A 12510-nucleotide genomic window follows, 5' to 3' on the forward strand; every position below is an offset into this window, starting at 1 on the left:
GCCAACTAACCCGTAGCATGGCCGCGTGAGGAGAAAGGGGTGGTCGTCCCGGCCGCCGGTACCGCGGGAGGCGGGGCGGGGAGAGGAAAGCGACTGCCACCAGATTCTTAAAGCGACAGGCCATTGCCTTCCGCCCTGGTGGCCAGAGTTGAAGAAAGAAGAAGCGCGACCTGCTCTTGAGCTTTCCTAAGAGGCTTTGTAGATTGCCACATGCCCCATTCTGTTCCCGAATCGCAGACTCTTTTTACAGAATTGCGACCTAACCTTCCCTATGTTAAGGGAATCATTATTTGCTCGCTCCCGGCTAGTTGCAATATTGGGGAGTTTCTACAGCCACAAATCCCTGTCTACACTGGAATCTATATATTTCAGGGGAGAAGACATACTTCAGCTGTACTGTCAAAATGGCGGGGTTTTTTTAAAACTTTTTAAAAAATAGTCTTCAAATATTCTTTACTCTATTAGAATTCTCTAGAGGAACAAAACTGATAGATAAAATCTATGTCTGCATAGACACACGTAGATGTAATTTATTAGACTGACTTACAAGCTGTGGTCTGGGTAGTACAAAAATGACTGTCACCAGACAGAAAGTCCAACAATCCAATGTTGTCAGTCGGTGAGGCTGGCTGTCTCGGCCGGTCTTCAGTATTCCTTAGAATCCAGAAGCTGACTCTAATACCAGTGAAGGGATGAATGTGTCCATGAGAGAGAGAGAGAGCAAAAGGCAAAAAGAACAGAAGCTTCATTCTTCCGGGTCCTTTCTATAGGCTGCCACCAGAAGAGGTAGCCCAGACTGGTGGTAGATCTTCCCACTTCAAAAGATCTGGATTTAGGGTATGTCTTTCTACCTCAAATGATCCAACCAAGAAAAATCCCTCATAGGTGTGCCCAGCTGCTTGGGTTTTTAACTAATTCTAGATATAATTAATTTGAAAATCAAGAATAGCCGCCCCGTCGGTGGTAGCAGATGCCTTTAATCCCAGCACTTGAGAGGCAGAGGCAGGTGGACCTCCGTGAGTTTGAGGCCAGCCTGGTCTACAAGGCGAGTTTCAGGGCAGCCAGGACTGTTACATACAGAAACCCTGTATCAAAAAACCAAAAGAAAAAGAAAAAAGAATACACATCAGACTTTACCAATACCACCAATAATTCATTCAAAAAGAATTACTAGTCCAGGCAGTGGTGGTGCACGCCTTTAATGCAGGACTGTGAAAGGAGAGGCAGGTGGAGCTGTGTGAGTTTGAGGCCAGCCTGGTCTACAGAGTGAGTTCCAAGACAGCCAGGGCTATACAGAGAAACCCTGTCTCTAAAAACAAACAACAAAAAAAAGAATTACTAGACGTCTGTACCCTATAACAGAGGGGTGTTGTGTGTATATACTGTAATTCTGAGACCTTGCAATCTGAGTTTGTCATTTGCTTTACCACGTCAGCTTGCTATGTGTCTGGTCTCCTTGCCTGTAAAGTGCCAGGCACGAACTCCCGCTGGAATAGCTGCAGGATTTAAGGACCAGATAAGCAGTCGTTCAGACAGCTCACTTAAATACACGAAGACACCAAGTTAAGAAAGTACCCAGGCAAAGTGGTACACATTTTTAGTCCCAGGAGGCAGAGGCAAGCAGATCTCTGTGAGTTCAAGGATAGCCTGGTCTACGTAGTTCAAGGGCAGTCGGAGTCACAAGGACAGATTCTGTCTTAAAAAACAAACAAATTGGGCTGGAGAGATGGCTCAGAGGTTAAGAGCACTGTCTGCTCTTCCAGAGGTCCTGAGTTCAATTCCCAGCAACCCCATGGTGGCTCACACCCATCAGCAATGAGATCTGGTGCCCTCTTCTGAAGGCATACATGCAGGAAGAACCCTGTATACATAATTAATAAATAAGTCTTTAAAATTAAAAACAAAAACAAACAAACAGCTGGGCAGTGGTGGCGAACACCTGTAATTGCCCACCTCAAGGGGCAGAGGCAGGCGGATCGCTGTGAGTTTGAGGGCAGCCTGGTCTACAGAGTGAACGCCCGGACAGCCAAAGTTCCAGAGAAACCCTGTCTCAAAAAACCAAACCAAACAAACAAAAGTGACAGGCACCACAGAGGCCTTGGCAAGGATGGGGACAGATCCCAGAGAGCAGAGGTCTCTCTTATGGCTGGTGCTAGGGAGGTTTGCCAGGGAGTACAGGGTGCAAACGATTTGGAAAACAAATAGCTGACTGGTGGGAAATGGCACTAGATCCCTTGTGCAGAAAGCCGCTTAGGCGGGCAGAAAGAGATCTTCGCTACATTCACAGCACAGAGCATAAACGGGGGGATGGGGTGCTGGGCAGCAAGTATCTTGAAGTCCAGGTCTGCATCTAACTCTGCCCCTCAAGACCTCCTAAGACTGCAGGCGAGTTGATCTGTTGAGTGGCTGGTTCTCGCAGGCAGAGGAATATCACCAAACCTTTCCCATAGGATTAGTGTAAAGATCTAGGGCTCGCCAGGCAGTAAATGCTCAGTAGAGTGTCTCCGTTTGACTCAGATCTGGAGACATTTAAGGCAGAAGGGCTCCGATGTTTAAGAGGAGCCTTGACCAAAGATGATCAGTCGGCCTGATGTGCTGTGAAGGAATCAGGGATGAGGGGGCATCAAATAATAGTTTCACTACGTGAGCGGCAGTCTGCTGTTAGAGTTTCAGGGCCTTGCCGGTTTCGTGACGCCACAGCACTTAGGTCATCATGGGTTGGCTGAAGCTTCCCGTGCAAAACTGATTCTTAGCAAGTTCATAACCATTGCTCTGGCTCCCTAAAGGCTCTCTGTGAACTCGTCCATGCCAACCATCTAACATCTGGTCCACGTTATCACTGCTCCCCTCCTCAACGCTGAGGCCTAAATTAGATGGTGGCGTACATGAATATCAAACACAGCCAACGAAAGGAAATCAGAAAGAGCATGTCTAAATCAGAGAATTCTATAATGACCTGAAAGGGAGGAAAAGATAAGTCTGCTTTGCCATCTGCTTCAGTCCTAGCATGGACCCTGGAGTGTCCCCTGTCAGGGCCCCTGCCTGCCCAGCCAGCCCAGCACACATGGGGTTCCGACGTAAAGGGGTCTACATGGTTACCTCAGAGACCTCAGCATTATCCATAAGCTGGCTTTACGGTTTTGAAGTACTACCTGCAAATCCTGTAACATTCAGGATTCTTTTTTATTTTACTGTATTTTTTTTTATCAGAAATAGATTCTTTTCTCATACAGTGCATCTCCACAACAGTTTTCCCTCCACTACTCCCATCTTCTCCCTCCCTCTCCACTCTATCAGATCCGCCACCCTTCCGGTTCCCTCAGAACTCTCTACACTGCATATGACAGAAAAGCCGAAATTAACTATGACATAAATAAGACAGTTTGTTTCTGCAAGGGCAGCTGGGAAATATGGACTTTTACGGAAGTATTAGCCTTCTCGTTCCAAGACATGGCTCTGGAAACATGAAGGAAGGAAGGACAGATGCTTGAAGTCAGCCAACAGTTCCACCCTGCACCTACTAAGATCGCTACCGAGCTAGGATTTCAGGGAACCCACAGTTGAAAGGGGTTTTGTTTTTGTTTCTTTGTTTGTTTTGGGCTTTTTTTTTTATTTTTGGCTATTTTTAAAGACAAGGTTTCTCTACACAGCCCTGGCTGTCCTGGAATTCACTATGTAGACCAGGCTGAACCCAAATTCACAGAGATCCACCTGTCTTTGCCTCCCGAGTGCTGGGATTAAAGGTGTGTGCCACCATGTCCAGCTGATTTAAAGTCTCAAAAAGTTCTAGAATGGGTCTGGGATGATAATCAGTCAGCAAGTTGCTTGCCTTACAAGTCTGCTGACCTGAGTTCAATCCATGAGACCTATCTGTAGCTGGATGGTGGTGGCACACACCTTTTATCCCAGCACTCGGGAGGCAGAGGCAGACAAATCTCTGTGAATTCAAGGACAGCCTGGTCCACAGAATGAGTTCCAGGACAGTCAGGACTGTTTCACACACAAACCCTGTCAAAATAAATAAATAAATAATAAATAAATAAAAATTAAAAAAAAACACTCTACCTTTAAAGGTTGGGTTGTAATACTACATGGTGGCTCACAACCACCTGTAATGAGATCAGATACCCTCTTCTAATGTGTGTGAAGACAGAGCACGTATGTAAATAAAATACATACAGAAATAAATCTTGGAGAAATAAAACATTGGGGCTGGAGAGATGGTTCAGAGGTTAAGAGCACTGGCTGTTCTTCCAGAGGCTCTGGATTCAATTCCCAGCACCTACATGGAGGTTCACAACCATCTGTCCCTCCAGTTTCAGGGCATCCATCAGCCTCACATAAACACACAGGCAAAGCACCAATGCACATACAATAAAGATAAATAAATAAAATTAAATTTAAAAAAAATGTATGTCCCACCATGCCAGTCCAACCTCATATAAAAAGATGGACTGACACCACAGAAGAATGGATAATCCTACCATAGTCATCTATACTAGAGACCCAAAGAACTCAGTGAGTTGCTGAGGCCAAGAATCTGGTACCTCCCCTACAAGAGGGAGCAGCAATTCAGTCCCATTCAAAGGCTGAGGACCCAGAAGCTCCCTCCAGAGCCTTTGGTGGGAGTCTGCAGGAAAGCCCAGGGACCTGGTGACTGCTGTCCTCAAGCCCAGGCACATTTGCTCAGGAAGCATGGACACTACACACGCTGTCTGCCTTCACCCTCCTTCCACTTTGGCTTCACCAACACTCCCAGCCTGCTGGACAGAGCCATCTCCATTCAGGGTGGGTCTTCCCACAACTCAGTTGCTGACTGGTGTGTCAAACTGCTCGAGAAACACCCTCACAGACACACCCAGAGGTGTGCTTTACTCTCCCCTGGCGTCTCTCATGCCAATCAAGCTGACACCGAGATTAATTATTACAGGCAGTAATAGCCCAACAACTTTCTTTACATGCCCACTATTGCCTTCTCCCCAAAACCAGGGAAACAAAACAATGGCAGAGAGAAAGTATGTAGGAATATTTTCATGAACTTGAACACAAAAGGGCTCTACAAAAATAAAACACTAGGGACTGGAGAGATGGCTCAGTGGTTAAGAGCATTGCCTGCTCTTCCAAAGGTCCTGAGTTCAAGTCCCAGCAACCACATGGTGGCTCACAACCATCTGTAATGGATTCTGGTGCCCTCTTCTGGCCTGCAGGCATACACACAGAAAGAATATTGTATACATAATAAATAAATAAATAAATATTTAAAAAAAAACACTAGCAAACAGAGTTCAGTGATCTCTATCTATCTATCTACCTATCTATCATTTATCTATATCTATTTACCTATAGATAGATATCGAAGACTAGGTTGGATTAATTCAAGGGACGCAAAGCTAATTTGCTAGCCAAAGCTGATCAGCATACTCTGCTACATTAACAAACTTTGAAAAGCTGGTGACAAAATCCTGCAGCTGTTTGTGACCAAAGCTCTCAGCAACTGAACCGAATATTACTTGACGGAGAGCGTCTATGAGACGCTCACTGCAGGTTTAGTCTAAGATGTAGAAGAAAGAATGAACGGGAAACGTCGTCATTCTTCAGATCGGAGCACTTAGCAGCTGTGGTGAGTTGTCTTTTTATAGGCCCTACGGGGACACAGATCAAAGAGGTAGATTGAGGAAACCATTGGCCCACATATATGTGCTCATCTTATTTTAGACAAAGATAGAGAATCAATTCGATGGAAGAAAGTGTAGAAATATCAGACACCACTCTCTTATATCAAACACTGTAAACTCCTGCTTAGGACAAGGGATTCAGATAGTTTTGTCTCCCTCACCTTGTGAGACTTAGGTGCAATTATTTTAATCCCCCACCCAGTAAATCCTAGGTTTGCACAAAGACCTCCTACTGCATTCCTCCACTGCTCAAAGCAGTGACCCCTCTCCCTTTCTGCCTCCATTTCCTGTTCACCAAGTCTTTTCAGACCAGCCAATGGAATAATTCAGACCAGCCAATGGGGAAAAGACACAGTCACCACCCGAGTTAGAGTAAAAGCCAAATGCACTTCCTGTCTCTGTGTGTTTGTTTTTCTGAGAGCATACTTTGGATCAAGAGTCAATCTGCCTTGTCCAGATGCTCAGTTGGAGTGGTGGTCTCTTTCTTTGTAACCCTGAACAGAAGGATTACTATTTAAAACAAACAAACAAATAAACAAAATTGTTGAAGGAAGGGGCTTATCGTAGAGGCTTCTTTTCCCTTTTTTTTTTTTTTTTTTTTTTGAGACAGTGTTTCTCTGTAGTTTTGGAGCCTGTCCTGGAACTAGGTCTTATAGACCAGGCTGGTCTTGAACTCACACAGATCCACCTGTCTCTGCCTCCCGAGTGCTGGGATTAAAGGCATGCGCCACCACCACCCCAGCTATCTTAGAGTTTCTATTGCTGTGAAGAGACACCATGACCTCTGCATCTCTTATAAAGAAAACCTTTAATTGGCGTGGCCCAATTACAGTTTTGGAGATTCAGTCCATTATCACCACGGTAGGGAGCATAGTGGCCTGCAAGCAGACATGGCACTGGCTACATCTCAGATTCTAGGAAATAGGAAGTTGACTGAGACACTGGGAGGTATCCTGAGCATTGAAAACCTCAAAGCCCACCCCCATACCGATACACTTCATCCAATGATGCCATCCCAACTCCAACAAAGCCACACCTCCTAATAGTGCCACTCCCCTAAGAGATTATGGGGGTCAATTACATTCAAACTGTCATAGGGCTGGAGAGCTGCTTCCTTTGTTAAAGTTCCTGCAGAGGAACCATGGGAGCTGGGTTCAGACCCTCCCCATCCACAAAAACTGCACAAGTGTGATTCTGTAAAACTGACTCCACGCTTCAGAGGTTGAGGGCATAAGCGGTGTCACCCTCAGAAGTCAGAAGAGGGGACAAGTCCCGCTCCTTCAGAACTCCCCAGAAGGCAACGCAGATGGTGAGGACAGACAACCTTCCCAAAGCCCTGGCAGAATTCCATCACTCTGACAAAGCACCTCATAGACAATTTAAAGACAGAAACATTTTATCTGGGTCCTAGAGTGGTTTCCACTGTGTTTCTCTGACGTCATCTCTTTAGGCCTGAGGTAAGAGCATCATGGTGGTGAGGACATATGGAGGAAGGAGCTGTTCAGCTCATGGCTGCCAGAGAACAAAGAGAATGAGAAGAGGAAGTGAGGTGTCTTTCTAGAACAGGCCCTTGTGACTGAGCCTCTGAACCAGGCCCCACTGGCTGCTGTTCCATCTCTCAGAAGTCTATTCAGACTGTGATTCCATTAGCGGATGAGCCCGCAGCCTTGCTAACAGGCTAACGTTAATGTTTGCATGACTGTGGGAGCCTTTGGATGGTTTCATCTAAAATGCATACCTTACTTTCTTCCTGACTAAGTTCAGGGAAAAACAGAGTTTTGCTGTTGATGTTATTATTATTGTTGTCGTTTTTCCTCAGCAAAGCTTTGGCTCATCACACTCTTCTCTCAATTCTAGAATTTGTTAGCAAAGAGTCTGAAGCCAACCAGGCGGTGGCGGCACAGAGGCAGGCAGGTCTCCATGAGTTGGAGGCCAGCCTGGTCTACAGAGTGAGCATGGGTATATAGATATTCTGTCTTGAAAAACAAAAACAGGGAAGCAAACAAAAAAATCTAAAGTTGTATGTCTGCAGGAGATATCTAAGTATCAGATTTAGTCTAGCACTGGGTATGAAAACATGGGTTTCTAGCAGTTTCTTGTTGTCACAAAAGGAGAAAACTGGAGGAAATTGGGTTAATAAAGGTCATTACTGAAATTTTTTGCAATGGCCCTTTGACCACTTTTCGTGAAGAAGATTATCATCACCCATGGACTAATAACAATGGACAGAAACTCTCCCTTTCTCAGAAGATTTCAAACTGAAGAAACATAAGCCATGGAACAGAGGCGAGAAAGCCTGCTGGTCTCTCCATCCCTGGAGGAAGCTGGGACTGAAATACAGCAGGCAGGCACATCTTCCGGGATCAGGAAGGGTCCCGATGAGGAGGATGGAGACAGTGAAGCTCACCTGTCCTCAGGTGTGTGCTCGATTCCTTAGCCAATCTCTGGTACCCAGAGCATGGACAGAAGGATGACATCTGTGAGCCTCAGCAAACAACTTCCTGGGATCCAGAAGGGGTGTCAGAGAACATCCCCCGCTTGTGTATCTGTGGCAGATTTCCTGTAGGGACAGGGTTGGAGGAGAAAAGGGAGTAGGAGTTGGGATGTGTGTGGCTCCTGGGAACCATGACTCATTCTGTGATGCTGAAAACAGAGAAGATAAAGGAATGACTGAGGAGAGTCTCAAAAACCTTTAGAGAATCAGGTGGCAGCCTTCGCTCAGGGACTTTTTGTTCTTTCAAACTAATTAAATTCCTGTCATCTTATGTAATCCATCCCCTGTGGTTCCTATCCAGATGCGAACTGGGAGGCCCACTTTGGGAACTCTGCAGTGCCATGAAACCTCCAGAAAGTTTATGGCTCTTCTCCTTTGAGAAATTGTACCTCCCAACAGACCACATTAAGGTACACCTGTGACGTAAAATAGCCCTGTCGTCCACTTGGGTTCAGCATCTCAGTTTCCTTTGTCCCATTTCGTAGACATTTAATGATATTGAGTTGCTTTAAAATATATTTTAGAGCAGGACAGTGGTGGCACAGGCCTTTAATCCCAACATTTTGGGAAGCAGAGGCAGGTGGATCTTTGTGAGTTCAAGGCCAGCCTGGTCTACAGAGTTCTGGGACAGCCAGGACTACACAGAGAAACCCTGTCTTGAAAAACCAAAAATAAAAAGAAGGAAGGAAGGAAGGAAGGAAGGAAGGAAGGGAGAGAGGGAGGAAAAAGGAAAGAAAGAAGGAAGAAGGAAAGAAAGAGAGACAGACAGACAGACAGACAGACAGACAGACAGAAAGAGAAAACATAGAACCTATAGAGCCTGTATACTCTTCTAGCTTCTAGCATTTCACTAGGTAGATCATCTGAGAGCTGGACAATTTCCCAGAAATTTGGCATAGTCCTAATGCCCTAGTGCCTAAGGCAGAGCCTCCTACGTCCCTCCCCCTCAAAGACCTGTCTTCATCTGAGAAATGCTCACGTGACCCCAGATGTCTTAGTTTCATTTCCTATTGTTGTGATGAATCCCTGGGAGACGAACCTGGGAAGAAAGGGTTTATTTTAACTCAATTCCAGATTACAGGGCAGGACAGTGGGGAAGTCCCAGGGGAGAGAGAGCAAGGAGTTCGTGGGTGCGTGCCCACCCCTTGGCTTTCTCCCTTTTCATCCAATCCGGGACCCAGACTCAGGGAAAGGCGCTACCCACCCTTGGGGCTGATCCTCCCACATCAACTGATGTGATCGGTTCTCCTCCCACCACACACAGAAGAGTGCACAGGATGGTAAATCTAGACAATCCCTTATTGAGACTCTTTTCTAAGATGATTCTGGACTCTGTCAAGTGAACAATTAAAACTAAACATCACACCAGATGCATAGACGAGAAACAGGAATGTAGAGCAAACATTGACTGTTAATAGATTTTAAAGTAATTTATTTTAAAACAGCTCCTCGGTGTACTGCAATTTCACCATTTATGAAAGATGAATAAATTTTTTGTACAGATGAGATGGGTGTATTGTTTGTTGAACAAGCAATCTGAAGTTAGACTTAGTTGGGAGTTGCACACTGCATTAGATTGCTCTAGAGGAAGAAAACTCATAGGAGAAATATGTAAGTTAAAAGAATTTAGTGGGGGGGGGGGGCTGGAGAGCATTGCCTGCTCTTCCAAAGGTCCTGAGTTCAATTCCCAGCAACCACATGGTGGCTCACAACCATCTGTAATGGGGTCTGGTGCCCTCTTCTGGCCTGCAGGCATACACACAGACAGAATATTGTATACATAATAAATATATATAAAAAAAAGAATTTAGTGGGGACTGGAGACATGTCTCCACAGTTAAGAGCCCTGGGCTGTTCTTCCAGAGGACCTGGGTTTGAGTCCCAGCACCCACCTGGCACCTCACCACCATCTGTAACTCTAGTTCCAGGCAATCTGTTACCCTCTTCTGGCCTTCACATGGCCAGCACACACATAACACAGACATGTGTGCAGCAAAACACCCATACACAGAAAACATAAATAGAGGTTAAAAATTAAAGAATTTATTAAATCAGCTTACATCAAAATATTAACAACAGTTGTCCAGTACCTGAGGGGATGACACCTTGGTGGTCCCTAGGTCCTGGGGGCTGGGTACCTCAGCACTGGGAGGCATCCCCCTATGGCTGTGTGTCACTAGGGAGGTCAACACCCTGGTAGTAGCTCAATCCACATAGAAGGGGGCCTCAACAATCCCATTCTGGCACAAAAAAACATGGGCGGTTCCTGGAAAGTCACAAGTCCTTAATTAACAGTGGGGGTCTGGAGACCTTGATTCTGGAGCAATGAAGGGGTCAGCAGCAGCCACAACTGCAGCAAAGGGTGAATCAATCCCTCAGCAAAAAAAGGACAAGCGAGAAGGTGAGGAATCTTCCTTCTGACCTAGGTGCTGTTGCTTTGTTTTGTTTGATCTGGGATGCTAGCAGAAGGGGACACCCACACCTCAGGTATCAACCTGCATCAACTAGGACAGGACAATTTTTTCAGATAAGGATCCCTGCTCTTAGGTGACTCTCATTTGTGGCAATTTGATATTAAAACCAACTATCACCCAAGTCTAAGAAATGATGGTAAAAATATAAATATATATTACAAGGCTGGAGAGATGTCTCAGTGGTTAAGCTCATTGGCTGCTCTTCCAGAGGTTCTGAGTTCAATTCCCAGCAACCACATGGTGGCTCACAGCCGTCTAGAATGAGATCTGATGTCCTCTTCTGGTGTGCAGGCGTCCAAGTAGACAGAACACTGTATACACAATAAATTTTAAGAAAGAAAAGGAAGAAAGAAAAAAGAAAGGAAGATAGGAAGGAAAGAAGGAAGCACGGAAGAAAGAAAGAAAGAAAGAAAGAAAGAAAGAAAGAAAGAAAGAAAGAAAGAAAGAAAGAAAGAAAGAAAGAAAGAAAGAAGTAAAGAGAGAGAGAGAGAGAGAGGAAGGAAGGAAGGAAGGAAGGAAGGAAGGAAGAAAGAAAGGAAGGAAGAAAGAAAGAAAGAAAGAAAGAAAGAAATTACAAGTCTTTGTTGTCTGTAATTAAACCAATGTGTTTCTATAAGAGCAGGAAATGTACACACAGTAGAAAACACTATGATTTATAATGTGCAGTAGTCTCAGATCTGAGCTGCGGTGTTTCCCGCAGCATTTAACAGCATTACATAGTAGAACGGTACCTGAAACGAGAAGTACACGTGTGTTCAGAAACAAGGCTGTGGTAACGGCCCGTGATGCAACCTGCGTGAACGCTGCAAGGAATATCTCTGATCCAGTGCACGTTTGACTGCAAATGAATTTTGTGGCCACGACATACCCAGAAACTGTTAACTGTGGCCAGACTTTTCACGGCTCCCACTTTCAGATTACAGGACCCACAGTTCAGTTCAAGGAGCTCACTTAAGTTTTCAAAAAAAAAAGGAGATCCTTACAGAACATGATAACGAACTTGGCACCAAAGTCTGGAACACCAGACGGGGCAACTTTCATAGGGTTATCACTAAAACAGCTCTCAGCAGGAGAGGCAGAGAGCCAGGGCTTCAGAGGAGCAGTGAGGAATGGTCCTTAAATAACTCCCACCAGTGCCAGGAGAACAGCTCCCAAATTCTTCAGAGACATGGTTTTCTTTTTTAGCTGTTGAGAAATTTCAGCTTTCCTTCCCTTTATGTAAAAAAAGATGCAGGGTGTGGGCCATCACCCTCCAATCCAGGATGGAGGAAAGAGAGGACCTCCCAAGTCTCCTCTGCTGAGCATCTGTGGCTCCACCTCCAAGAGGGTTTGGGGATCCCTCTTGCTCTTCTGTAGGCTTCTGTAGGCTTCTGGTCTCTGTGTAACTTGAATGCTGAAGCCCACTCAGTATCGCCTGGCTTACACCAGGAGGCCCCTCAGAAGCAGGCTTGTGTCATCTTTCTTTGCCTTTTATTATTTTACTTCATGTATATTAGTGTTTTGTCTGCATGTATATCTGGGTACCCCACATGTCCTGGGAGCCCAAAAGACCAAAAGTAGTTACCGACGGACGTGAGCCACCACCGGGTTGCTGCAATGGAACCAGGGTCCTCTGCAAGAGCAGCCAGTGCTCTTAACCAGAGTCAGTTCTCCAGTCCCATCCCTAGTTCTTTTTTTTTTAAATATTTATTTATTATGTATACAATATTCTGTCTATGTGGATGCCTGCAGGCCAGAAGAGGGCACCAGACCCCATTAAAGATGGTTGTGAGCCACCATGTGGTTGCTGGGAATTGAACTCAGGACCTTTGGAAGAGCAGGCAATGGTCTTAACCTCTGAGCCATCTCTCCAGCCCCCCCCCATCCC

The 12510-nt window shown here is 45.5% G+C and overlaps 1 long non-coding RNA gene across 1 annotated transcript; it reads right to left on the minus strand.

The window, feature by feature from the left end:
- Positions 1-6618: 6618 nt before the first annotated feature.
- LOC148117974 (uncharacterized) lies at positions 6619-11584 on the minus strand. The gene is made up of 3 exons (XR_015736390.1): positions 11375-11584; positions 8083-8235; positions 6619-7187 (listed from the first exon to the last, which is right to left on the minus strand). It is a non-coding gene; the product is annotated as an uncharacterized LOC148117974 (long non-coding RNA).
- Positions 11585-12510: the final 926 nt, after the last annotated feature.

Source organism: Myodes glareolus, chromosome 24 (assembly GCF_982192425.1).
Source record: "Myodes glareolus chromosome 24, mMyoGla1.1, whole genome shotgun sequence".
Classification (NCBI taxonomy): Eukaryota; Metazoa; Chordata; class Mammalia; order Rodentia; family Cricetidae; genus Myodes; species Myodes glareolus.